Here is a 25,615-nt window from a genome sequence, read left to right on the forward strand (position 1 = left end):
TAAAGCACAACGAAAACTTGTTTGACCTGACAAGCAAAAACTTGGGCTGTAAGTATCATATTAAAATTGCAAGCTCAAAGTTCAGCAGTCAAAGAAATGCACCAAACATGAGGAATTACAAGAAAGGAACAGAGAACAAACCAGTGAACATGGTTGTGCCTCTGTAGCAATGCATGATGTATTTGAATTTCACTTGTTTAGGTAGTTCTGGTCCACAGACTTCTGCCCACAGGGAACATAATGGAAGAAATTTACAGGAAGGGAAATTGGATGGTTATGGATATAATGCAACTTCCATTAATTACACTGGAATACATTTGCTTAACAATAAAGCAGAGTTACTATCTAAGAGCACAAGTGTCCTGGACAAGGTGAACATAGCAGCGAGGAAAGAGTAGATGGACTTCAGATGAAAAATTCATAGACCCAAAGCAAATCAAATAAGGGGGGGTTTTCCCCCATAAAGAAGAGTAAAACTGCTATTCCTTGCTGCAGAATTATGTCTTCTAAATGTCATTTCCACAGGACCAATGAGAAATTCCACAAAGAAAAATCCACTGACAAAAATGAAATATATATTTATTTCTCTCTCAGAAAGTGTCAGAGATGTATTTTTTCAAAGGCTGGAATGGTAGAGCTTATTCCAAGCTTGCCCTGTGCTTTTACTGCTCTCTAGCTGCTGGGCACTGCTCAGGGCAAGGCCCTGGGCTGCCTGTGGTTGCGATCTGGCCACTTCTACCACTCTTGCCAGAAAAGTGTTGAACAATAAATACACTTTTCCATGTTTTTCAGTAATTATTTAAATACAAATATAAGAAAATAATTGAAAAAAGTGGTAGCTGCTGTCCCACTAGGGTCTGTCTGGGAGATGCATATTTATGTTTTGTCCATCTGTGGTAGGCTTGAACATTTTGACCAATGGTCAGACAGACCAAACAGGGACTTTCTGTGAAGTTAACCTGCAGAGTTCAGCCTGACAAAGAGGTCAATACTGGTATTTTGTAACTGACCCAGCTCTGCAGCTCTACTCTACCAGCACAGAACTGATTGGAACCTGGAGGACCATCATGCTCATATTAATTTACCAGCTAGGATAAATGAAAAATTTTTTGCTTGTATAAGATAACAAAATTAAATAATTGCTGGCCTTTATGCTACTGTTTGCAGAAAATGCACTGGGGCTTTGTTATTCTTCTGTTATTTCTTATAATTAATTCAGATTAATCTGAAAGCTCCTGAAACCTTTACACAGTATTACAGAGATCATGCCAGTTCATCAGCAACTTAAGTCACAAGTTTTTTGGCTGCATAACAGGTATATATCCTTCCACTAACCCCTTTGAGAACTGTACTGCCAGTGAATTAAACACATAGAGGCAGAAAGATTCAGAAAAGTTGAGATGGGGGGAAAAGAAAACAACCAAAATTGAGTGCCTGCTTAGTGACTTCAGAAGCATATAATCTCCCTTTGGTCCCTGGTTAAAGGCCAGACAGCCCTGGTGAAAACACATCTGACTGAAAAGAGGGACCTGAACACTGAAAAAATGCATTGTACAGAAAGACAAAGCATTGTGACACACAATTTGGAAGGAAAGTGTGTGTGTATTAAATATGAAGAAACAAGTGTTCTCCTGAGGCTGATGTTTTTAGTCATCTTCTGGAACCACATACTGCGTGGTGTATTTAGCATATATGTTATCTCACAGTTCTACATTCAAAAATCCTATAAAAACACATCCTACTAAATTCTGGTGTCCTTTTCCAGAAAATAATTATATCCACTTACAGTTGTTGGTGTATGTCTTCCTTAAAGGTTTGTGGCTGACTAAAGCTTACTTCTTCAAAAAACAGACATGGAGAAAACAGCACTGCCAAGAAATCCTAATCAAGATTTAGAACAGCCTGTTGCTATGGAAATAGCCATGGCATCCAGTATGACTTCTGCTGGGCTAAAAATAGGTTGAAAAAACAGGAAAGTCTGGACTGAGTAAAATAAAACAACAGAGTAAGCAAACTGAGTGAATTACATCAACGATACATGAATGGTGAAAATTTAGCCTTTATTAATTGTACTTTCATTGGCTCATCAGAGGAACTGCCTCCCACCAGGCTGGGTGAGTGCAACAGAGAATTACTTGCCCCCAAGTACCCAAAATGAGTTCACTATTTTGCTGAGTATATGTTTAGTTGGAGTGGTTGTATCTGCTCTCACTCAGCAGTGCTGACACTAAGGGCTGGGAAATCAGGACTTCAGTCTGCAAAAAACAATGTAGTTTTTGGAGAGCAAAGGCTCCCTGCTCCAGGGGACTGTGTGAATGGCGACTGCAGTCGGGGCTACTGATTATTCTCATGGATTGGGACGGCCCCATAAGGTTTCAGCCCCACAGAAAGCCTGTATCAGTTTATTCTACACCCCAAATTAAACCAGGTGCACTGTACAGATATCTCTTCTGTCCCATCAAACTCCAAGACATGGTAGGCTTCATCTCCAGCCCGCCCATCTGACAACCCCTATGTGACAGTTCTGTCCTTTCAGCTCCATCACATCCCATCCATTGACCTAATTTTGACCTTCTATTATTCAACAGCTGTGCCACTTAAATTGATGCAAAATCATCATGCTGCAAGGAAAAAATTGACCACAAGTTCAGGAGTAGCAGGGTCTGATCCTGAGTCTATTGCAACATCAATTCTTGGGACTCTTGAGCCCTTCTTCTGTTTAGTTTGATCCCTTGTTAAAAGATTACTGAAGTTGAAGATACAAATTGTCATTTGTGCTTGGAGAGTTACTGTCCTTGCAGGTGAATCAGGGTGATTTGCACATCCTTCTGGTCCTGGCTCTGGATATCTTCCACTCCAGGTAGATCTCATCACTTTGACAATGCTCAAGAACACGGAATCAATTTAAAGCTGAAAGCTCAGATTACAGAACAGGAGCTGAGTGGCTCGTGCCAAGGATGATGTGTAGCACATCCATTTTGGGGCTGTGCATGGGTATATGGAGATTGTGGGGACAATGGGGACTGAATTCTTTACAGCAGTGGCTTTACAGCACTTCCACATACTGGGCAGGATTGTCTTGTGCATGTATAGTGCAGCTGCATGTACAAAGTGCAAATGCTGCTTTTCTGTGTCCCCTGCACCTGAATATCTGATTTTAGACCTTAGCAGTCTTCTGGCTGCTGCAAAAGCTTCCTGCAAAACCATATGTTTTTGGAGAAAAATGTGATATTTTATGTACAACATGGAAAACCCCATATTATACGGATTGCTTAAACCTAGTGTTGGCAGATGGATCTTGGAAGTCTTTGGACTGTGTATTATTAATCCAAATCTTAATATCCAGCTGATCCAATGCAGCTCCTTCTAAGCCATCTTATGCCAGTAATGACAACAGTGAAACTATTTTAAAAACTAGAACAAAAATGTCTAGTTATTTCAACTGAAATTTCCACCTTTTAATTTAACCTGATATGGCCTCAGGATCAAAAAAAGAAACAGGAAGAGTTAAGTCTGATGTTGGTAGAAGGACATGCTCTAAAAGCCTGATTATCCAGATGGAACAGATAAATCTGTTACTCTTTCTCTAAATATCAACACTGCATAATTAGCAGCTGCTAAAATAATGGAAGCCAATTGAAGAAAAACATGGTATACTCTACATTCATTTATTAAATACCTTATGTTTCCAAACAGAGCTTTCCATATTTGCTGCAAAACTCCGTAGCTTCATGCTTTACACAACTGAGCAAAGATGACAGCACTGAAATGAGCTATTACTATTTCCATCAGGAAGATATGGGGAACTAGTCTGTGTCTTTGAGGCAAAAATCTATATTCATCAAATGGAAAAGCTTTAAAAAGCAGCACTATCTAAGATATCAGCATCCCGTCTCCCTTGGAGACAGCTAAACCCCGTATTTATCTAAATTATCTTGGTAATATGACAGAGTGATTGCTCACTAATGGTCAGTAACAGTTTTCTTTGTCATTTTCCTAGTCATTACCTCCTCAGAATGAACTCCAGAATAAACTGCTGATGCATCGTGACTAGAATATAAAGCTTATCATCACAACACAAACTATTTCTATTAAACTCACAAACCTGTACATTGGACTTCTGACATTTTCATTTACAAAAAATAATACCACTCTATTACAAACTCTAGAGATGAGCTCTAGATGAGCCTAGAGATATCTTATTCTTAAAACAGAAGTAAAGTAATATTTATTTTGAACAGCTGTCTTCTGTTTTCTTTCTTATCTCCTCACAGCTACTCATGCACAGGAGCCACATTCTCTGCAAAGTGCACGGCTCAAACCAGGCTAGGTACTGTAGGTACTGTATTTCATGGCTTGTTCAGCTGCATGTTTTAATTTGAATGTTTAAGTCTATTTCCTCTTTTTCAGGAGCTGGAAAAATCACTGATTACACAGTCTGCCTGAATCTCATTTTCCCTGCTGAGTCTGAGAAAAGCCCTCTCAGAAGCCTTGTGCACGTGGCAGCTGCTTGACTCCTTCTTCTCCTCTCAAAGACTGGAAATTTTCAGTGCTGACATCCATTGTCTTTATTTCAAATTAAATGGAGCTCATTTTTTGAACTGCCAAGACGGAGGGGACAAAAAACTCAATCAGAAGGAGCCAAAGTGCTGCCATATGAAGCTGCCTGACTTTGACATAGTGCATCAGCCTAGAAAAACAGCATTAGGGTGACCATAAAGCAGGATTGTACCTTCCCCAGTGTTACAAAAAATGGATGCGTGCTGATCCTTCAGGGAGTCCTAAAGGCCAAAGTGCTGGGGAAATGCTGTGGAGCTTCTTTCTACACTGCACTGTCTTTCTTTTCTACAAGAGGCAATCCTTTCTGTTTGGTGAGCAAATGGTCACTGGCATCATGGGCAGCCACAGAATGACAGAGGTATTTCCTCTTGTGTGCTGTCAAATACTCTTCTAACTTTGCAAAAAAATGTGCACAAATAAGCTATACATATAAAAGCCATCTATACTACTTATAAGCTCTGCTGTAATTGGGAGGGAGGAGAGAATCACAGCACACTCTGACTCCTAAGGAAGTGGGACCCACCTGGAAAGTCTGATATTTCTAAGTCATTCGGGCACAAGGAATCAAAGAGATCAAATTTTTATTTCTCTTATAACAGGCTACCAAGCCACATGATTTCCCTTGAAGTAAAGAAAATTCTGTTTATCTTTGCTCTAGTTCTTTGGGGGGATAGGAGCATTTGTGATGTTATCAGGCAGCACTTTTTGGAAACAGTTGGATGCATTAATCACTGCTTGTTCTTGGGGGTCAGCTATGAAAGGCCCCTCAGGAAGCTGTGCCCTCTTTTCCTTTTGCAAACTGTGGATTAGCTAAACTGAGGACATGACCTGAACTCCATGGTCATGAACTCCAGTGATCTGACCTGAGCTCATGGTCAAGCTGACCTCTTCCAAGGGCCTGACCTGAACTCCATGGTCAAGCTGAGTTAGCAGACAGCTCAGGGAGGAGCAGCCCTGAGCTGGGCCCCTCTGCTGAGCCACATCCTGGGGCTGTGCAATGCTCCCCTCACCAGAGTTTGGGCTTGCTCATGGCAGTGGATGATGCAAAACTTTTACTGTCAGCAGCTTTCAGGCACAACTTTGCAAGAAACACAGATGTGTCCTTTCTTTTTTAAAGGGAAGGGAAAAACATGAATCTGAAGTCTGACCATGATTAGATTTTTCAAGTCCAGGTTGCTTCATTCCTATTGCCTTCCCTGGAACCCAGTGGAAGATTTGCATATTTCTGTCTATGTGCAAAGAGTAGATCTCCTTGGCAGGTAGGTATTTACCTGATAGGGCAATGAAGGACTGGCACAGAAAGGAAACATTTTTTCCCTGCCAAAGTGTTGGTGCATGTCTATTCAACTTCTGTTTTCTTATTTTCAAAAAGCCATCTACCATCTGAGTGTAATCAGTCTCCTTGAGGGCTAAGAAACAAAAAGGTGAATCTGTTTCACCTGCTGAATGGGCCATGAGGATAGGAGTGGGAGTTTGTCCTGAGCCTTATGTGTCCTGCCCCCATGGAATGAGGGAGTTATGCCTTCATAACAGCACTACATCCATGGATTAGCATGAACTTGTTATCTATTAATCTGAAACTAGATTAATTTTCTAGATGTAAGGTAAGAAACACAAGAGTAACCTGAGAGTGTGAGACCCAACAGGCTGAGCTGGACAAAAGCTGAAGTGAGCTCATTGCCATATCTCCAGTGCCCAGCATTGCCTAAGGATGCACATTTGGCATTTTGTGGCAGCAACTGATTCCACAGTTCCATTAGGGATTCTGTAGCAAATTGCTTCATCTTTTGAGACTTGCTGGAAATGTCATTTAATGTCCTTAAGTTGCTTTTTAGTGAGAAACAGTCACTACCTTTTCACCGTCTCTATATGTCTCTTTCCCAAGTCAGGAGTTTTAATCTGATCTTATATGGAACATATTCCCACAGACAAGATTTGAATGTTAAATGACTAATTTGCAAATCAAGTAATGTAATGAAATGTTTTTAAATAAAGCTAATACGCCTCAGAAGAATACCTATTTTAAGATGGGGATCAGTTCAGATTGCACTGAGGGAAAATTATTTTCACTGTTTGATCCTTTGCTCTTGGGACAAATTAAAACACTCAAATATTTGAAAATATATATATTGCAATAAAGAAGCAGTAAAAATATCAGCAGGAACCACCTAAGTATGCATGGGAGAAGTGAGAGGAGGCAGGAGGAAAGGGAGTAGGAGTTTAACCTAGCATAGAAAATTCCCTCCCCAAAAGAATTTGAATGCAAAAAGAAATTAATCTATTCTATATATTTCCCATTACAGTGAGTTATTTTTGCTTCAGGCTGCCAATCATTTCTGCTGACAAGGACTCCAAACATTCAGATACCTTGCATCATGCTATATTGCATGAACTAAAATTAAATGTAAAAGATGGTTAAAAATAGATGTTGAAAATTTTGCTAAATTTATCAACTAGAAAAGTGGCAAGGGCTAATTTATAAGAAAATAATTTCATTCTTAAGGTGATTTAGTCTATCTTTCATGACTGTGTCTGAGAAATTAGCAGGCTATGTCAGCAAAATAGCTCTTTTCAAAACGTGCAGTAGATCTGCAGACAAATGTTCTGGTCCTTAGGGAGATTTTAATTCATGTTTTCACAACCCTGATCCCTAGTTTTCAGGTAGCCTTGCCTGAGGGGAAAAACAAGGTAGAGGAAATAGGAATACATGAAAGAAATACCACTACCCCAACTTGGTGAAAGGAGAAGTCTGATAAGAAGCCAGCCCCATGCCTGGGATATGCCCTGCTGGTGACACCAGGGTTCCAAAGGGGATTATCACCCAGGAACAAAGGCTGGAGGTACCTCAGGGCATCCCCTCTGGCAGTGAGAGCAACAGTAATCACTGCTGATCACATGGGGGGTGCTTCCCTTACCAGCAAGGCCTCTGAAGTGGACAAAATATACTTTATAATAATATCTTTCATCATCATCATCCTTATTATTATTATTATTATTATTATTATTATTATTATTATTATTATTATTATTATTATTATTATTATTATTATTATTATTATTACAGGGAGACAGAATTTTTAGGAAAATAAGTTTTGTTATTTTAAAAACGAAGGGGAGGCCTTTTTGACCTTAAATGACATGCACAATTCTCTAATCCTCTCAGAAGCAGCCTCGTCACACCACACAAACCATTTAGAGGAACTCCAGGCCACTCTGAAATCAGGTGGCATATGATTAGCATTAAACCAAAAAGCATTTTAATCCTGCTGCAAGATTAAAAGGGTGCTGAAAAACAAAGTGGTGCTCCTGTTTCCCTCTGAACAAAATATTCCATAGCAGCAGGAAGCTCTGGAGAAGAAAGACCTGCACATTGAGGATGATGAGGATGTGGCTGGAGGACTTTTCAGCTTTTATCCATCCAGCTATTAACTCCAGGGCAGTTGCTCCAAATCTGCATCAGTATCACTGGAAACTACCCCTGGTCTCCAGCCATCAGATCTTGCTCAGTTCTCAAATGGCTTATCTGTAACTCCCTAATAGAGAGGCTTACAAATAAGTGGCTCAGCTTGGTAAAAGCCACTTTATAAGCTGCCTGCCACAATACAAAGCTTCCTTCTTTGATTAAAAGGTACTAAATTTATGGGAAGTAATCACAGCAGTGATGCACCTTCCTTGACACTTATTGGGAGGAAACTGATTTATGAGAGCAGAGAAACCAATAAAAATGTATAGATTGAGTCAAAACCTTTTTGGTGTAAATAAAAAATATGCTTTTAGATATTTGTAAATGATTAACTGCTTCCTGGACTTAGAGACAAAAACTGAACACTTTTAAAAATCTCTCCCTGCTTAAAAGCTGTAAACATGGGGCTGAAATTACCCTATTTAATTATAACACCTGGCTGACCATCAACATCCTGGGCTGTCTCTTGGTGCAATGGGATCAGAAGTGCTCTGAAGGTGACTATTTCTTTACTCAGGACTGAGGGACCCAGGGTGATCAGGCTTCTATTTTTTACAATGCACAAAAATACCTGAAGCTCCAGGCCATAGGTTGAAAATATAAGAGGGCATTACTGCCATGTTGCCATTCCTTTGTTATTTTATATGTTGAATTTGGTCTGAACCATGACTGGATAGGGATTTGCCCTTACTATCCCTCAGTTTGTTCCATATCTGTAATACATGCCATGATAAGAAACAAAATCCAGAATGCTGTGCTAAGATGGAGCCCCTATATTTATCCTCTTATCCATTTTCCATTGTTCATGGCAAATTTCCACTCCAGCTAGTGGAAATTATAGTATATTGATGGAAGATGATTCAAAATCTGGAGAGAGAGGAGAGAGAAAAATCAAAGGGAAACTTGCAGATTCAGCATCTTTATTACAATATAATAGTATCAGAGTGTATATTTTCTTTTGAAGACATTCCATTAACATGTCACTTGCTTTGGATTCTTGGATTTAAGAAAAAAGATCTTAACCAGCACTTGCTGGAAGATGTGCTGCAGGAGAGCCTGGTGCTATGGTAACAGAGCTACATGCCCCTGTGAGCTGCACTGAAGCAGGAACCAGCAAACACCAGCTCTGCTCCCATCCAGTTCCCTGCAAGAGCCACTGTCCTTTCAAGCATCCTCAAACCACTCCTTTGTTCCTGTGTCAGTGCAGGATGTGTGGGACTCACATTCTCTAAACCTGAGAGAAACACTGAGAGAAGCCGAGAAAAGAATGATCAAAACAATTCTTATCTCATTTCCTGCTTCTGTGTTGTGTTGAAGTAGAATGCAAGATAAAGATTGTTTGCCCTAAGTGATGGTGTTTTGTTTCCTTGCCCTATCAGGGCCAAGCCTGTGTGCAGACTGTCGGTCAGGAGACGGTCACGAAATTCTGAGCAGTTGAGTGAAGTGCTTTGTGCAGATTCAGTTTAAATGTAATATAATATAGAATAATATAGTATAATAAAGTAATTCATTAACCTTCTGATATCAATAGAATCAAATGCACTATTTCTCCCCATCATCAGGGTTGCCCTAATTACCAATAGGATTGTCTTTTCCCAGAAAATTTCCCTTCAACATAAATTTTGTAAGAGAGCATGCATAGCAGTTATGTCAGTTAAAACTGAAAATTTCTTTGAAAACACCTCCTTTACTCAGGGTTGAACACCCAGATACCTACTTCTGCATCTTAGATTTACTCATGGTTCTATTACCCCACTTTGCAAACTGCTCATGAAATACAAGGAGCTAAATGTGTATGCCAAAGATCTGAAAACAACAGACACACTTTGCCCTGTATTGACCAAGCAGGCAGTGGCCTCACAAGTCTGCATGTTTGAGGTCTGATTTCAGGCACCAGAGTAGGTGTGTGCAGGCAGATAGCAATTCCTTCATATTAAACCTCAATAATAATTAGTCATTTCTGAAGATGTAAGCTGCTGACTGTGTGCATGCAAGTGCTGGTGGGATCAGGGTGCAGTGGTGATTGAAAACAGGTATCTTTTAAACAGCCCCAAATCTCTAAGGAGATTGCCTGACTTGAACTATAAACCTCTGCAATTATTTCTTAATTTGCACTTACTTTTAGACCCTTGGATAGTTTCATTGATAACAAACAAACAAACAAACAAACAGACTGAAGTTGCTAATTTTAAATTGATTGCCAATGCAGCAGTAAAACTAATTATGCCTAATGTCCTAACTCGACAAAATGGTGAAAGCAAAGAAGGGAAGGGTATCTGGCAGCTCTGTGTTTCTAGGGCATGTGTGAGGGAGACCTATCTTCACTTTAGGAGTTTAATTTGGCTGCTGTGTCCCCAGAACTCTTATTGGCTCTCCCAGCTTCTGTATCCCATGGAGAAAGGTGCTGTAGGTAAGGACCTGTCCCACCCCCTGTGAGAGCCTCACTCCCTCCAAGACAGCTTGGGGAGGCCTGAGGGACCACAGTGCAGCCCAAAGAAGCCTGCAGAGCAGGCATCTGCTCCCTGTCCCCAGCCTGGCATGCTTCTCATTCATTCAGGGGACCATGGACTCTGGGAAGCTGAGACCAGAGCTCCAGCAGAGGTGAGCAGGGGATAAAGCACAGCTATAACACAGCTTGTTAAAGAGAAACAGCCTCATGATTGTAAAATTGTTCTAGAAGCCTGCTTTCATCTTTTACCAGACAAGATAATAGTGCTCATTTTTCCCCTTTGAAAGAAGAAAAATGGAGACTGCAAATAACACTGTAGGCCTTAAAAAAAAATGAAGGCACAAACACTGGACAGATGTACTGAACAACACTTCAGTAAAGACCTCCAGGTACATGAATAGCAGACCCAGTATGATGTTAGAGACAGTTAAGAAACAGGATTCATCTCTCTCAGAGAATTTTTTTGGAAGAAACTTTCTTTTTGTTTGCTAATTGCTCCTCAGAAAGTTGTGCCCAGAACTGCATACAGGATGTTATTGCAGCAGTTTCCTCACAAGTGAGGCATACCTTGAGAGCAAGTGTTTACACATTTAATATGCCATGCAGCAAGTATCAATGCATAATAGGATATTGCTTGTCCAGCTTCCTTCAAGTGGTTTTGAATGTTATTAGATCCTGGTCAGACTTGCCACTTGATAAAAGTTAAGTAAGTGCATGGATTACAGCAAGAAGTGGGCCCATGTCATGATAAGAACACTTCAGGACATCTTGAAGATATTTACAGTGACTTTCACCCTGCCCATGCTTACAACAAGGTAAGCTGTCCTCTTATCTCTCTCCAGTTTCCTCCTGCAGTGCTCAGGCAGCCATTGCTCTCCTGGCTCTGAAGAGTGGAAACCCAGAGGAGTCACGGTGGGCAGCATGGAGCTACTTCAAAAACTCACTGAGAGGCAGAGCAGCTGAAAGCAAGCTCCCATCAGTCAAATCTGTGTCTGATGTGCAGGTCTAAAAATAACCCTGCACCATCTGTGAGAGGTGAGAGCCCATTGCAACCTCCACCTTGCCTTTGGTCAGTGTGTCCTCACAAGGCACAGAGCAGGATCAGGAGCTGACCAGGGTGATCCTGCCTATGATCCCACCAGGAAAACAAGCAGCCACTGAGAAATGAAGGCAGATCCTTGTGTGTGGTGGTTCAGTGCTAATAGTTGTCCAGGCAGCAGCCTAAGACAAATCAATATCTGTAATAAGGCTCATCATGCTCCAATAACTGCTGCAATCTGCATAGGAAGACTCATGCTGGATGAAGGGGAAATGTGTGTTCCTGAGGGAAAAGGCACTTAAGAGTAAATTCTCATTAAGTGAAAATTAGTTGCTGATGAAAGATTAAGCCAGTTGGCAACTGGACAAAAGATGGGTGTATGGCAGGGAAAGAGCACATAATGTTTTCTAATAGATACAGCTGAGGTTTGTGGTAGTGATATTCAATGTAAGCTGCAAACTGCAGCTTTGCTTCCAAGCATAGCTACTTTTTAATTCCTTTTTAAGAATTTTCCTAATATTTTCACAGAAGAAAGCTGAGACAGATCTATTGGAAAATAGCTGGAGAGACTATTTTTATATCTTAATTAAATATTATACAGTACACTTCTGAGAGAAAAATATGTTATAGTGTGGGGTTTTTTTCCCAAATGTGTGGTTAGGCTGTTAGAGATAAGAGCATTTATGATTTTCCATATAGATCTGATGAAACAACTTCTTCATTTACATTTCAAGGATGGAATTGGATGGGTGAATTATGCAAGAAAAGAAAATAAGACAGAAGAAAAAGAAAGAAAGCAAAAGTGAGAGGACCATAATACAGCTACAAATACCTCCTGGAGTTACCCTGGAAAGAAGAGCATTCACAGCTCGCTGTCATGCCTGACAAACAAATTTTGACCATTTTACTCTGAGAACAAGAGCACGCATCATGGTTCAGGGATAAGGGGGAGGGTTTCAAATGCTTTTCTTACTGAGTATTGGCTTCACACCACTAATTAATGGCTCTTTAGATGTGCTCTGGCAAATAACTCTTCCTCGACAAAGCCAAGGAGTGGCACACCCATGCAGACAGATCCTGGCTCCCATCAGTGTCCATGGGAGGCTGGGGCTGGTGTCCCTGGGGATGCTGGAGCTGCTGTCCCTGGGGATGCTGGAGCTGCTGTCCCTGGGGATGCTGGATCAGATGTCTCTGGCGCTGTGCTCCTGCACCCAGCTGGACCCGGCATTGAGACTGCCAGGGGTGCTGGCACAGAGGGAAGATTTGCACTCCCACCACTTGCACAAGTAAATAACTGGAGGCCAGGCTGGGGAGGGTGTCTGCCTCTGATGCCCTGCCTCCTGCCACCTGATCTCGCAGCCATCCAGCCCTTCCCTCCCTTCCCAGCCAGCAGCAGGGAGAGCCAGCAAGCCCCAGCTGGAAAGGGAACAGCGTGGCCGAGACAGAGTGAGTACAATGATTTAAATGGAGCGAGCTGGACAGTTGTCAATGGAAAGGAAATTAGTTGGAATCTAAATCTAACTAAAAGAAATGACCCAGATTACTGACACTGTAAATTGGATTAAAATGAAATCCTACAGGAAAATAGATGAAAAGCAATAAGCAAGCAAGTCAAAATGACAGCAGAAGGAGGCAGACGCTCCCTGAGAGCTTATTCAAGAGAACCAGTCAGAAGTAGAAAAGAAAATTTAATTGAGCCAATCCAAATCTAAATGGTAGAAAAATAAGGGGGAATTGGAAGAGATTAGAGAAAAAGCCCAAGGAAATTTTTTTAAAGGTTACAAATCAGTACACAAAACAGAAAATAGGAGAGAAATTAAAGAAAGGAAAAAGGCAATTTTAATTATGTCTTAAAGTAAGTGAAATTAAGTGCCTGGGAGTAGGTTTTTATAGGATGCATCTGTTTACACGGAAGTAGACTTTAATTGACATGAAGATGTTGTTTTTCTGAAAATTGGCTGCTTTTTTTTTTACCTGTGTGTGCTGTTACAAAGCCCCTGAAATGCATGCATCGTCACTCCGTGCTCTGAAAAACACCGGTTTTTTCCTCTTTCTCTTTTCCTTTGCAGGTTCATCCCTTACAGAGGAGCTGCTGAAGGCAGGGGGCAGCTGGAGCTGCCTGCCTCCTGCCAGCCTCCCACGAGGGGCAGGGAGCCTCCCATGAGGGTGAAAAGCTTTACCTTTCCTTGGCTACACCTACAGCACCACTGGATGTCACTGTTGTTTCATAAAAGACAAAAATCTTACTGTGATCTTTTTGACAGATAATGTTTAGTACATAAATATATACATGTATTTCTAGTCTCTTTCCCGCAATTTTCTGCAAAAGGATTGAAATTACAGAAAGTCTGTGCAGCCTCGTGGCTCTCACTCACATTTTTGATGAGTATTTTTATAGAGACTGTGTTTATGGATCCTTTTGAGGCACTCCAAGAGGCATCTCTTTCATAAAGGATTGCTTTCTGCTGTGGTAGACGTAGAGTGTGGCAGAGCTGCCACAATAGATTTCAGTTGTTGTGGGGTTTCTTTTCTTTCATTTGTTTTATTTCCAGGGAATTATTTCAACTCACCTTGGCTGGACTGATTGCAGCAGTGCTGGGACAAAAGTGTGAGCTGCCTGTGGAGCAGCAGATTCCGGTGCTGTGTGGAGCCCAGAGAGCTGAGCACTGCCAGGGCAGTGCTGCCCATAAATCAGGATTACCCTGGAGGTGTCTGCTTCCCTCCACTGTTACAGAGTGTGCAGAGACTGACCCTAAATCTCCTGTACCTCCTGTACTGAGAGTCAGTGAGAAACTCAGACCCTATTCCTTACAGAGGAAAAAGCTCTTTTTTCTTCCCCTTTGGTTGCCTGGGGTTGTATTTAGCTGGCCAAATGAAGACAAATAACTCTCTTTAGAGCCAGTGAAGAGGAACAGGCAATTCCAGGGAAGTGATTCATCCCATCTGAAAGAACACTTGTAACAGACAGGTGAGGTAGGTAAAGGCTTTTAGGCATCTATTTCTGCCACGTAACACTGCAGAAACCTTCAGTGACCAGTCACACAAGAAGATTCCTACCCATTTTTCCTGGTATAGGCACTTCTACAGCAGGTTTTTTGTGAACCAGTAGGCAGACCTTATCTACATAATCTCCACTTCATTATTAATCATCTTTGAGGTGACCTTCTACACATTTCCCTAATGCTGAACATGCCAGAAAAGGCTCACGATGCCCAGTGACTCACCCTGAACTGCCCATCAGGAGCTCTGCTCTCTCCATCCAGGAACTGAGAATGAATCAGGAGAGCCCTCAACAGCCCTACTGAAACACACCAGGAGCTAACCCAGCAATTTGGCAGTATGGACAGGGCACTGCTGTGCCCAACAAGGCTTCTGGTGCTATTTCATAATCAGTGCTGCAGATTAGGGGAAAAAAAATCTGTTGGTGGCAGCTACATAGACTTCTGTTTCAGCACTCAGCTCCCAGAGGTTTATCTGCTACACTGAGGACAACAAAACTGTTGTTACATATGACAGGACATGAAATGCAATGCTGAGAAAGTGGTCCTCTATTTGCATGAAAATAGCTCAGCTCTGTAAACCATTCTCCCTCTCACACCCATTTCAAGCCACAGTGTTATAGATATAACACTATAACAGTGTATAACTATAACTAGATATAACACTATAACAGTGCTATAGAACTCTTTAAGACATCACCAACCTTCCCCAACATGACTGGTCCATGCAATGACACAGCAGATGTGGACTCCTGCACAGAAGTAAAATATGAGAGTCCAGCTCCTCTTAAGGAGCTCTTAAGAGGTTATGCAAGTCTAAATAGGGTAAATAAGGAGAATAAGAAATTTCTGACAGTTGTCACTGTCAGAAATCCCTTAATGGGAGAAAAATTAAAAGAAGAGACAAAGATTGAGAATAAATGCCCAAGTATTCCAGTGAGGAGTTAACATATTTGGGGCTAAAGGTCATGAATGCAGACTGGCCTAAGAGATTTGCCAATTTTAATTAAAAATTATGCTAAATCAACAAGGAGGAATAATGTGTGCTGTGCAAATTGATCAGGAGACTCTTAAGTGCCAGCTGTTTCTAGCAGTACTCTTTTAATTTCCTATCTATAAATAAAGGAGTGTAGAAAGACTGCTGTCATTTAATACAGCACAGCAAAATGTCTGAATCATGCAAAGTTAGTTTCAGGGAATTGAGATGATAAGACATTTCTAAAAATAAGGCCTTATAGAGTAATTGCTTAGAGTGGGGCTCCCCTGGGGTGTGATAGGCAATTCCTCCACTTCTCCACGGCACAAACATCTGCCACCACCTGCGTCTTCGGGCTACTGCTACCTACAGTGACAAAAGCAGGTAACTTGTCTCCCCAGTGCGTGCACACGCACGCTAGCTGCATCTTCTAGGTCTTATTTTGATGGGCACCGGGAGGTTTGTACCTGCCGGGCAGCCTCGGGCACTCTGTGTGCCCCGGGGCTCCAGCCCATGTTCCCCAAGCGCACCCCGCTCGCCATCGGGGGTTGCCGAGGGGCCGGGGCTGCTGCGCTGCCCGCCGGCCACAGCCGGCCAACCTGACAGGCACCTGCCGCCACATCATGTGCATGGATAAGCAGTCTGCAGAGTGCCCGGAGAGACGCGCGAGGTGTGGGGCAGGGTGAGATCCCGCCCCGCTGCCTCCTCCGGGCTGCGGTGGTTGCACGCTGCCCCACGGGTGCGGGGAGCTGAGTAACATCCCTGCAGCCTCACTTCGTCCCCAGCCTCGGCGCTCCTCAGGACAGAGGGCAACACTAAAAGTATCAGGTTTTCTATATTTGTCATTGTATGAATTTTCCCCTAATCTGGTGCCATTATTCCCATCACTTAAACTCTGACTAGTGATTAATAGAAGATGGAAGAAGCCTGATCCTTCACTCATGTGTTTGCTCCCCAAGCTGTTTCACAGTACACGTTCCCGTGGCAGCCGTGGAGATCTAATCTGCTTCACACTCGTGGCTCGGGCACTTGGAGATTGTCATGGGCTGGGAGCCTTTGTTCCCCCACGCTCCGCAGCACGGGGAGGCTGGGAACAGACACGGGCCCGTGGGGGGACTCAGCCGAGGCGGGAGCTCCTCCTCGCGGCTCCGAACGGGGAGCCCCATTCCCGCTGGCAGCGCTTCGGGGCGGGGAAGCGGCACCCCGGCAGCGGGAAGCTGACAGCATCCCTGTGCAGCATCCTTTTAGAAAGCTTTTTGCATTTGCTGTTATCTCCATGAGTCATATGTATGCAAATTAAACACGGCTGGTAGCAGCTAAATAGCTATTTCTTGCCAAAAATACCTGCTCTCTGGGGTCTCCATCCTCACGCGTTTGCAAACTGCATCAGATGCCGCATAAGACATCCTCCAAAATGTGCTGACACTCATACCAGTATCAGGCAAGAAGTTCCCATCCCTCCCCACTTTTTCCCTTTAATCTTTTTTTTCTCTTTCTCTCCCCCCCTCCATGATTTTAGGTTTTTACTTTTACGTTTCTAAGCAATTAATTTTTTGGCTCCCATGTAGGATCAACAGGTGTGGAATGACTGATACGCTCCATCTGGTTGCTGCTGATAAGGTAATCCTGGGAGTTGAGGGCATTATCTTCAATAAGCTTAAACAGCAGCAGCCTAATCTATTTGCAAGGGAGAACAAGCCCGGCAGCCAATATTGTTATTTCATGGGAACAACTGGGCACAGACAGCGCTTTCACAGGAGGGGTAGGAGGGTTTTCACCCTCCTATTTTTCTCCTGGGAGTGATGATTCACTCGGTGTTGTCGTACCCCCGCTTAGAAAAAGGATAAGCTTTGCTTTGAAATTTGCCCCCCAGACCCATGATTTCTGAATCAAATCATCGCTTTGCTTCTTTACATCCCACTCATGGGTCCTTATTTAATCTTCCCCAAGGCAATGGGAAACTGTTGGCTTGGGGTTGATAATAAATACTATTTTCTGTAACTTCCATAAAACTACGATAGCTGTTGAGTTCTGATGTGGGGTGTGATGAGAGCAATGGGGTGTGCTTGGGGTGCCCCCTGCAGATGAAGGGCACTGCCATCTCCGCTCAGGTTTGGGTTTGTGGTGACACTCAGGGACTGTCACCACAGGCAGGCACACTGAGAACGGCGTCGCGTCCCCTTGGGGTGCTGTCCCGATTTATGGCACGAACCACGCAGTGTCGTGCCGGCAGCATCACAAACCTACGCCTGCGCCTTTCCCGGCGCCCATTTAGTGGGATTTCAGCCAACAGCTTTGGGGTTTATTTATCAATGATTTCTGTTCTTAGCTTTCACTGTGTGCTTACCCTGCTCAAATACCTCCCCTAGTTTCCCCCGAGCCAAACTCGTGCTGCGGGGTGAGCATCCGAGCCGAGCCACGCCGCCGACAGCAGCCAGACGGCCGCACTGCAGCTTCCCGGGGAGCCACGGCAATGAACAGCGTGTTCCTTCTCCCCCGGGCTGCGGGAAATGCAGAGCGCGTTTTTAAGCCGGTGTCTTAACGAAAAAGCGGGCAGTGCTGTGGCAGACACGATTCCCGACGCGCAGGACGGGGTGAAACCGCCCCCCACCCAAGGACGCGGCGTGACGGAGGCGCCTGGCTGCGGATCTGCCCCCCCTGTGCTGGGGATCTGCCTCTCCTGTGCTGCGGGTCTGCCCCCCCTGTGCTGGGGATCTGCCCCTCCTGTGCTGCGGATCTGCCCCCCCTGTGCTGGGGATCTGCCCCTCCTGTGCTGCGGGCCTGCCCCTCCTGTGCTGCGGGCCTGCCCCCCCTGTGCTGCGGGTCTGCCGCCCCTGTGCTGCGGGTCTGCCCCCCCTGTGCTGGGGATCTGCCCCTCCTGTGCTGGGGATCTGCCCCTCCTGTGCTGGGGATCTGCCCCCCCTGGCTGCGGATCTGCCGCCCCTGTGCTGGGGATCTGCCCCCCCTGGCTGCGGATCTGCCCCCCCGGCTGCGGATCTGCCCCCCCTGTGCTGGGGATCTGCCCCTCCTGTGCTGCGGAGCTGCCCCCCCTGTGCTGGGGATCTGCCGCCCCTGTGCTGCGGATCTGCCCCCCCTGGCTGCGGATCTGCCCCTCCTGTGCTGGGGATCTGCCCCTCCTGTGCTGCGGATCTGCCCCTCCTGTGCTGCGGGTCTGCCGCCCCTGGCTGCGGAGCTGCCGCCCCTGGCTGCGCTCCGTGCGTCCGTAATGAGCACCAGCAGTGTCCCTGCAAATACGGCGTGCTGGCGTCCGCGGGAGCCACGGCATCATTGCCCCGCAGTTTTATCTTTGCTTCTGTCAGCCACAGCACCTGATTTAGACAGCGGATGTGCTCGTCTGTATCCAAGCGGGCAGCAGCCGGCAGCGAGCCCTCAAACCCTCAAACTGGGGGCGGAGAGGAAGCGGGGAGCATCCGGGTTCTCCTTCATGAATAGTTAAGCTTTTCCTGTTTTATACCTCGAGCTGCTGCTGGTGTCAGACATTACCCCATCTGCTGGTGAGCAAAGCAAGAAGCTCGCAACAACGAGGGGGATTTTCTGCATCTTGTTCCCCCGCTGTGGACAGAGATGTCTCGGCCATTTCTGGTGCCCGAGGCTCCCCAAGGGTACCGGGAGTCTCGTCCTGCCAACCCACTATGGCGAATCCCTCTGCCTCCACCTGCTACTCGAAACCAAACACACTTTTCCTGTCCCCAAGGTTTATGTCATTCCTTTACCAGTTGAAAAGTTAAGATTAAACATACATAGTTGATTATCCAGAGAGAGCTTCATCTCTGTCACCTCCCTTCTAAATCCCCAAGGACATCAGGACACAGAGACAAGACTTTCGGCTCTCAGGTAAGAAACAGGGTTGCCTCTGCCAGCACTTTTAAAACAGACTTAAGAGAAGTGGCTCTTTCCCTTCCTTGTTGTCCTCCTGCCCAGCCGGGGGCAATCCCAGCAGGAGGGCTCTCACCCAACTCAGCATCCCAGTTTTTCCATGACCCTGCTGACTCTCTGCCACCAGTGAGCTCATATTGGGTGCTCAGCTGAGCTGCTCCTGTTTGCAGCAGACAGCAAGTGAGGAAGGAGTGAGCTTCAGTAATTACATGGAACAGTTCACATGGTGCTCACACACATGGCTTTTGGGACAAGCAGACACAGAGGTGATGGGAGGGGTCTGCATGCTGTCAGCCCATCTCAGAATAAATGAATGAATAAAGCCAAAATTCTGATTACTTTTGCACCTGGGTAGCTTTACTGGTGTTAATTACATAGTGGAAATGGAGGATCCATGTAAGCAAGATTCAAATCAGTCACTGATATTTAGCTCTGCTTCAGGTCCTCTCTATAGTGTTGCTTCTGCTGAAGTGAAGAATGAAACAAAGAGGGGGAAACCTAAATAGTGATTAATGAAGAACAGTCCTTATTTAATCACAGCTTTCAATTCAGACTTTGTAATTTAAACTTCAGCAATTGTCTTCACAATTTTGGCATCTGCTCATCTCAGCCTACACACTATCTTTGAACTAACAGCACAGCTTATCTTTGCAATTAAGCATTCAATGTAGCAACAAATCTTCAATTTGGTGTGAGTCACTCAGCTGCTAAATCAAACAATGTGTCACTAAACAAACCAGTTTCCTCCTGACCTCACAGGATGATAATAATGACTTGTGAAACCATCTTGAGATTTCCTTGGTATAATTTGCTGGTACTTTCTGACACATTCCTTTTCATAAATATAAATGGGTTCTGCATTAGAAACAAACAACTGAGAGTTGTTAATATCCTGGAAATGTAAAAGACTTACCTCAAAACCAGTTGCTAAAAAAGCAAAATAATTTTCTCCTAAGTAAGAGCTGTAAGTACAGGGTGAGCCAAAGTCACAACTGCATTGGCCTCAGTGGGTGCGTGGGGATCTGGACTCCTGCAATGGGGGTGGGCAGGGCTGGCTGCACAGGGTGGGCACCCCGGTGAAAACAGGAGCTCCACACCTCCGTATGCCAGACACATACCTGCTGCTCTGCATCACAAGTCTTTGTATGTGCAGTCAATTAATAGAAGTAATCCATAATCTTCATCTCAATGTAGTCAAGATGACATTTGGTGCCATAAAGTATCTAGAAAGTGCATTTCTGCACTCAACCAGAGAACAGCACTGCTGGGGCTGTTGTCATGTGCAGTCCCAGGGCAGGCTGGGCTCCCAAAACTGACGCCACTATTTCATACAGGTGAAATTTCTGAGAATCTGGATTTGGAGTCATGGTGGATGCAGGTGGTTAGTTACATTGGCAGCATTGCCTCATTGCATGATAGATGACAGCCACTGCAGAAAAGGCAATTACTTAGAGAGACCCTGAAAGGATGACAAATCTCATTTGTTTTGCTTACGTGCATTTTAAAAGTTTTATTTTGCAAACCTTCACTTTCATTAGTACCACTGACTTCACTGGCTTCACTTCAGCAGCCCAGGCTTTTCTGGAACAGAGTCCCTCCCAGTCATTTCAAGCCTGAAAATGCTGCAAAGTTTCTGAACCATCTCATTAACAGACAAAAATGAAAATGAACTGATTCCCTTTACAGTGGAAGCATGATGGGTATTTTCAATTTGGTGCCTACAGACTGCTCTTGCATTGTGTTTTTATGTCTATCTTCACAACTGCAGTTACTTTTCAAAAGGTGAAAGCTGAGATTTGTCAACCCTACATCTCCAAGAGCTGGTAGAAGCATGTCATGGTAGAGACAGGTCACACAGGGAAGTGGTACTACATGGATCACACCTCTCCCAAACATTTCAAAGAGATGATTGAAAGGCAGTTCCTTCCAAACTCATGTCAATATTTTATCAGTAGAAAACAAAGTAATTTAATCCAATTCCCTCCAGCCAAAATCTGTTCAACCATTATGCATAGCAGGTTTGGGTTGGGAGGGTGCTCCAAGCTTCACTGTGTACTCACCCAGGCCACCACGCCTGGTGTGGAACAGGGAATCACGAGCAGGTGGGAGGCTGGGCAGTGCACACCCTGACACCAAAGTCACATCCTAGTTGAGCTCTTTTCCATCCCTGCACATGTTTTCTCCACCATCTCCTGAATGTTTCTAGGAATGACCCCTGGTAGGAGAGCCAACCTTGGGAATCTGGGGACTCATCAGCAGAAGTTCTTCATCAGAGACCACATGAGTGGCCTCTCTACTTCCAAAGAGACATAACTTGGTGAGGACGCTGAGTCTGTGTGTCCTACCTCTGATAACAGAGGGGATGTGCTGCTGTTACTGTTTACAGATTCCAGCCCCCAGGGTGGGAGCTCATCTTCCCTGGCTGCCTGCCTCAAGTCACACAGAAACTGCTCTTGTGACTTTACGAATCCATTCAGCTGATGCCCAAATGACATGCCAGCTTGAATGGCACAAGAAGAACTTTCCTTTACACTGCTGACCAGAAGGAAGCTCCCCAGAGGGAAATGCCATGTTATCCAGGCAGCTTTACCTCCACAAAGTCCTTGGCTTTGGCAGTGCATGATCCTGGGAGGTCCCTGTGGAAGCTACCAGGCACTGCAGAGCAGGGGAACAAACTGAAGCCTCAGTCCCTTCAAGCATAAACAGATATTTCACTACAAATTTCCATGGCAGCTATGTAATAGATTGACTCTTAACAAGAAAGGTTGTTAAGTGTCTGAGGGCAGTAAAATGCTGACAGGGAGAAGTGTGGGATGCTGGAGCTGGTGGCAGGAACTGGGAACTGGCGTCACAGTGAATGGTGAACTAATAGATTACCTCATTTTCATATTTACAGGAGATGGGTATGACAGCCTTAAAGAAAAGAATTTCAATTGTTTTGTGCAAAACAGCATTTTGCTCAGCCTGGCAGAGCTAGTACAATTTTACCTGTCTGTTTATGTAGTGTTCTACCTGTGCCAACTCTCACAAGTTTTCAGCTTTCCTTTAATATTTTGTGTTCTTCTAAAGTCTCAGTTCCTGAAGATAAGGAGCATCCTTAGCATTTCAGTTTCTGCTTTATTTTATAAATTTAGGCCAAAAATAATTTTTAAAATCCTTAACCACAGTATTTGAGCTCCATTCTCATAATTTGGAGGATGATGCCAAATGTTTCAACACTTAACTTTCAAAATATTTATTGATGCTACAGAAAGGACTGAAATGCTCAAATGTTGTGACTTACATGCCAAGTATGAGTTTTATGTTCTGGATGGCATATGCAGCCTTGTGCAAGTGTTAGTCTATTTCTTACTCATCTGTACTAAGTAACTGCCATAACACTGGTAACTTTCCCTCCTTTGGAGTTTTTAATTATCCTAAAGTTCTGTTCATTTGGAATGCATCCATTAAGTCCAGTCAGCATTTGAATGAAGATGATAAGCCTGAGAGTACCTCAAGTATACCAATAATTTACAATTTTTATTTCTTACTCAGAATTAAATGAAGTTTTCAGTAAATCATGACCAGCCTGTAGAAGTAGCTGAGTGAAAATCCACACCTTATGAAGCCTGTATTATTAGGTAACTGTGAGTTAAGTGCCCCTGTGCTGGCTGCATGGTCTCACAGCTGCTCAGAGGCAGTGCTGCCCTTGCCCCAGGGGACATGCCCATGGCTTGTGGGGCAGTGTCACTCTGACAGCTCTGCTGGGTGCTGCAGCAGGTGCAAGGGATCTTTCAAACCTCACAGTTCACATCTCTTCCCAAGCCTGAGGGGAAGGAGAATTGGCACCTTCATGAGTGGTTATAACTACAGTTGGCTCTGCTTTCCTCCCTTTGCATCCATAAGCCTGAAGCAAAATGCCCTGGATATGGTGGATAGGTAGATGCTGCTTAAATATCAGCAGATGCTGCCTAGTCTAAGAAGAGGAAGTTTGTTGAGCTTTGGGTGATTATGACCAGTTTCACTGCTCAGGAATCCAAAAGCACGTGCATAATGTGACCGAGCTCTGACAGGTTTGCTGTGATACACCTTCAGCCAAAGAGTAAATGGGTAAGTGCCATCAGAACAGTGACAGCACACAGCAAGGGCACTGCTTATACTCCTGCTGGTGGACTACAAGAAGGAAACCAAAATGCATCATAGATCTGTATTGTAGAGTTGCAAGGCACCCATGCTCACAGCTGGCACAGTTCAGGATGCTGAATTGCTCAGATTGGATACCCATAAGGATAAGCAAATTGGTGATTACAGCACCTGATTTAGACTGTCACCATGCCACATGTCCTAGAACATTTAGTCACCTACTTTGCATTTGTACAGAGATGCGCCAATTTTAGGAACAAACATTTAAGGCGGAGCTTTTTTTATTATTATTTTTAAATGAGGCACAGCAGACAGTATTTGTGTTTGGGACTTTGACACAGCCTGTCAAAAGGAAAGCTAACAAGGCTGGCTCCATCATAGTGGTAGCACAAAACATATTTAAGATATGAGATAGAATTTAATAATAGGGGGGGGGGGTACTTTAAAAAGATGATCTAACAGCCAGCTAGTCTATTTTGCAGCTGGGATCACTTACACTTACTTGGCAACAGTGTTATGACCATGCTGGCATCTCCTCAGTGTAGCAGCCGGCCTTAATTTCATTTTTTTTCTGCAGCCTTTTGATGAGGAAACCAATTGCAATTTGGGTTGTGGGTGCAGGTGCATCAAGGAGAAGGTCAGCCAAGGAAAAGGGCTCATCCTGTTGTCTTCTGACAGTCACACACCATAGGGAGTAGGTTAATATGCACTGTGTTCATGGTATCCCAACGCTGGGTGAAACAATCATGATCAGACTTGTGCTGTGCAAGGGAGAAAACACATGGCATAGTCCTCTAGATTTCCTCAATGCAGAAAGAAACTGCTTTATTTATTCTTAGTTTGAGGGGAAAATAAAGAAGCCTCACAGCTCTAAGAAGAGCTTCCCCATCTTTTATGAAGTTGTTACATTAAGCTGTTCCAGTTATCCTTTCCTAAATTTATAAGTAGCTGTATAATTAAGCTGGAATTCAGTGGCTTGGTTGTCTTTCACTACCTGGGTCTTTGTGTGTGGTTGAATTCAGCATGAGAGTAATCCACATCTATATTCACATGTCTGTGAGCTAAGCATGTAAACCACATTGCAGCAGCAGAAGTCAATAATGTTGGTGAAGCCTAGGGTGTGAGTGAGGCTGTCACAGATTTGGTTTTCCTGGCAGAGTGGGCTTCATCCCTCTCAGGCTCCAAGAGCCAGCCTGCCCACAGCCATGTTGGTTGGTTGTGAATCTGGCCATGGGACTGGGTCAGCACCTCTGCTCTCCCTCATCCTGCTGCAGCTGAAATTAGTGGAGCCCAGATCTTACTGGCTACATCTACATTTCAATGTCTCAGACAAAAGCAGAATCCCACTCTGGATGATGTTCCCCCTTCTCTGGAAACCTTGCAGGGCCTGGATTTTACAAACACTGTCCTGTTGTGCCTCCACCTGGGGCTGTAATGACCAACATCCTCCAAGGGCCAAGACACTCCTGCACATCCCTGCTAACTTCCCTGGCTCAGGGGGGGCTTCTGGCACTGCACTGGTTAAATGAAGGCTTTGTGCTTGCCTGAGGCTGCATCTGAGCTCCAAGTGCAGTTATCTTTAAACTGAGCATGTACATGATTAGCTGAGTAGCTTTACCATTTAGCAAGCAAAATCTTATGCTGAAAATAACTGGTTAGTAGGATGATTTAAACATTAAGCAGAGAAAATGCTGCTTAAGCAAAGTGATATCATTTTCAGTCTTTTACTGAACTTTGCCATCTACTGTGGTGCTTTCACAGGGAGTCACCCCTCTGCCTCTTGGCTTTTGTAGAATACTATATTTTTTAAGGAGCCTTTAAAAACTGTGTAATTAACATTGTTTTCTGTTTCCCTGACATCTGTTCAGCTCTTTTGTCAGTAACCACCTGGCAGTGAAGTGGCCTGGACTCAATTTCTAAGTACTCCAATGGAAAGTACTCAATTGATACCAGTTTAAGACTCCATCTGGTCCCAGGGAAGCCTGCACAGGGCTCCCAGTGTGCACACAGCTGGACTGGCTGTGCATTTGCTGGGCCACCATGGGCCTGCTGCTGCTCACCCAAGGAGCACCAGCCATCCCCTCCCACCAGTGATCTGTGGTACTGGTGT

At 44.2% G+C, this 25,615-nt stretch overlaps 2 long non-coding RNA genes across 2 annotated transcripts in view; one reads left to right on the forward strand and one right to left on the reverse strand.

Moving 5' to 3' along the window:
* LOC136563503 (uncharacterized) overlaps nt 1–25,615 on the reverse strand; it is a 41,769-nt gene that overhangs the window by 8,192 nt on the left and 7,962 nt on the right. The gene's annotated exons all lie outside the window — the stretch shown is intronic.
* On the forward strand, nt 12,852–13,868 carry LOC136563450 (uncharacterized). Its single transcript, XR_010784628.1, has 2 exons — nt 12,852–12,957; nt 13,581–13,868. It is a non-coding gene; the product is annotated as an uncharacterized lncRNA (long non-coding RNA).

Source organism: Molothrus aeneus, chromosome 1 (genome assembly GCF_037042795.1).
Source record: "Molothrus aeneus isolate 106 chromosome 1, BPBGC_Maene_1.0, whole genome shotgun sequence".
Lineage (NCBI taxonomy): Eukaryota > Metazoa > Chordata > Aves > Passeriformes > Icteridae > Molothrus > Molothrus aeneus.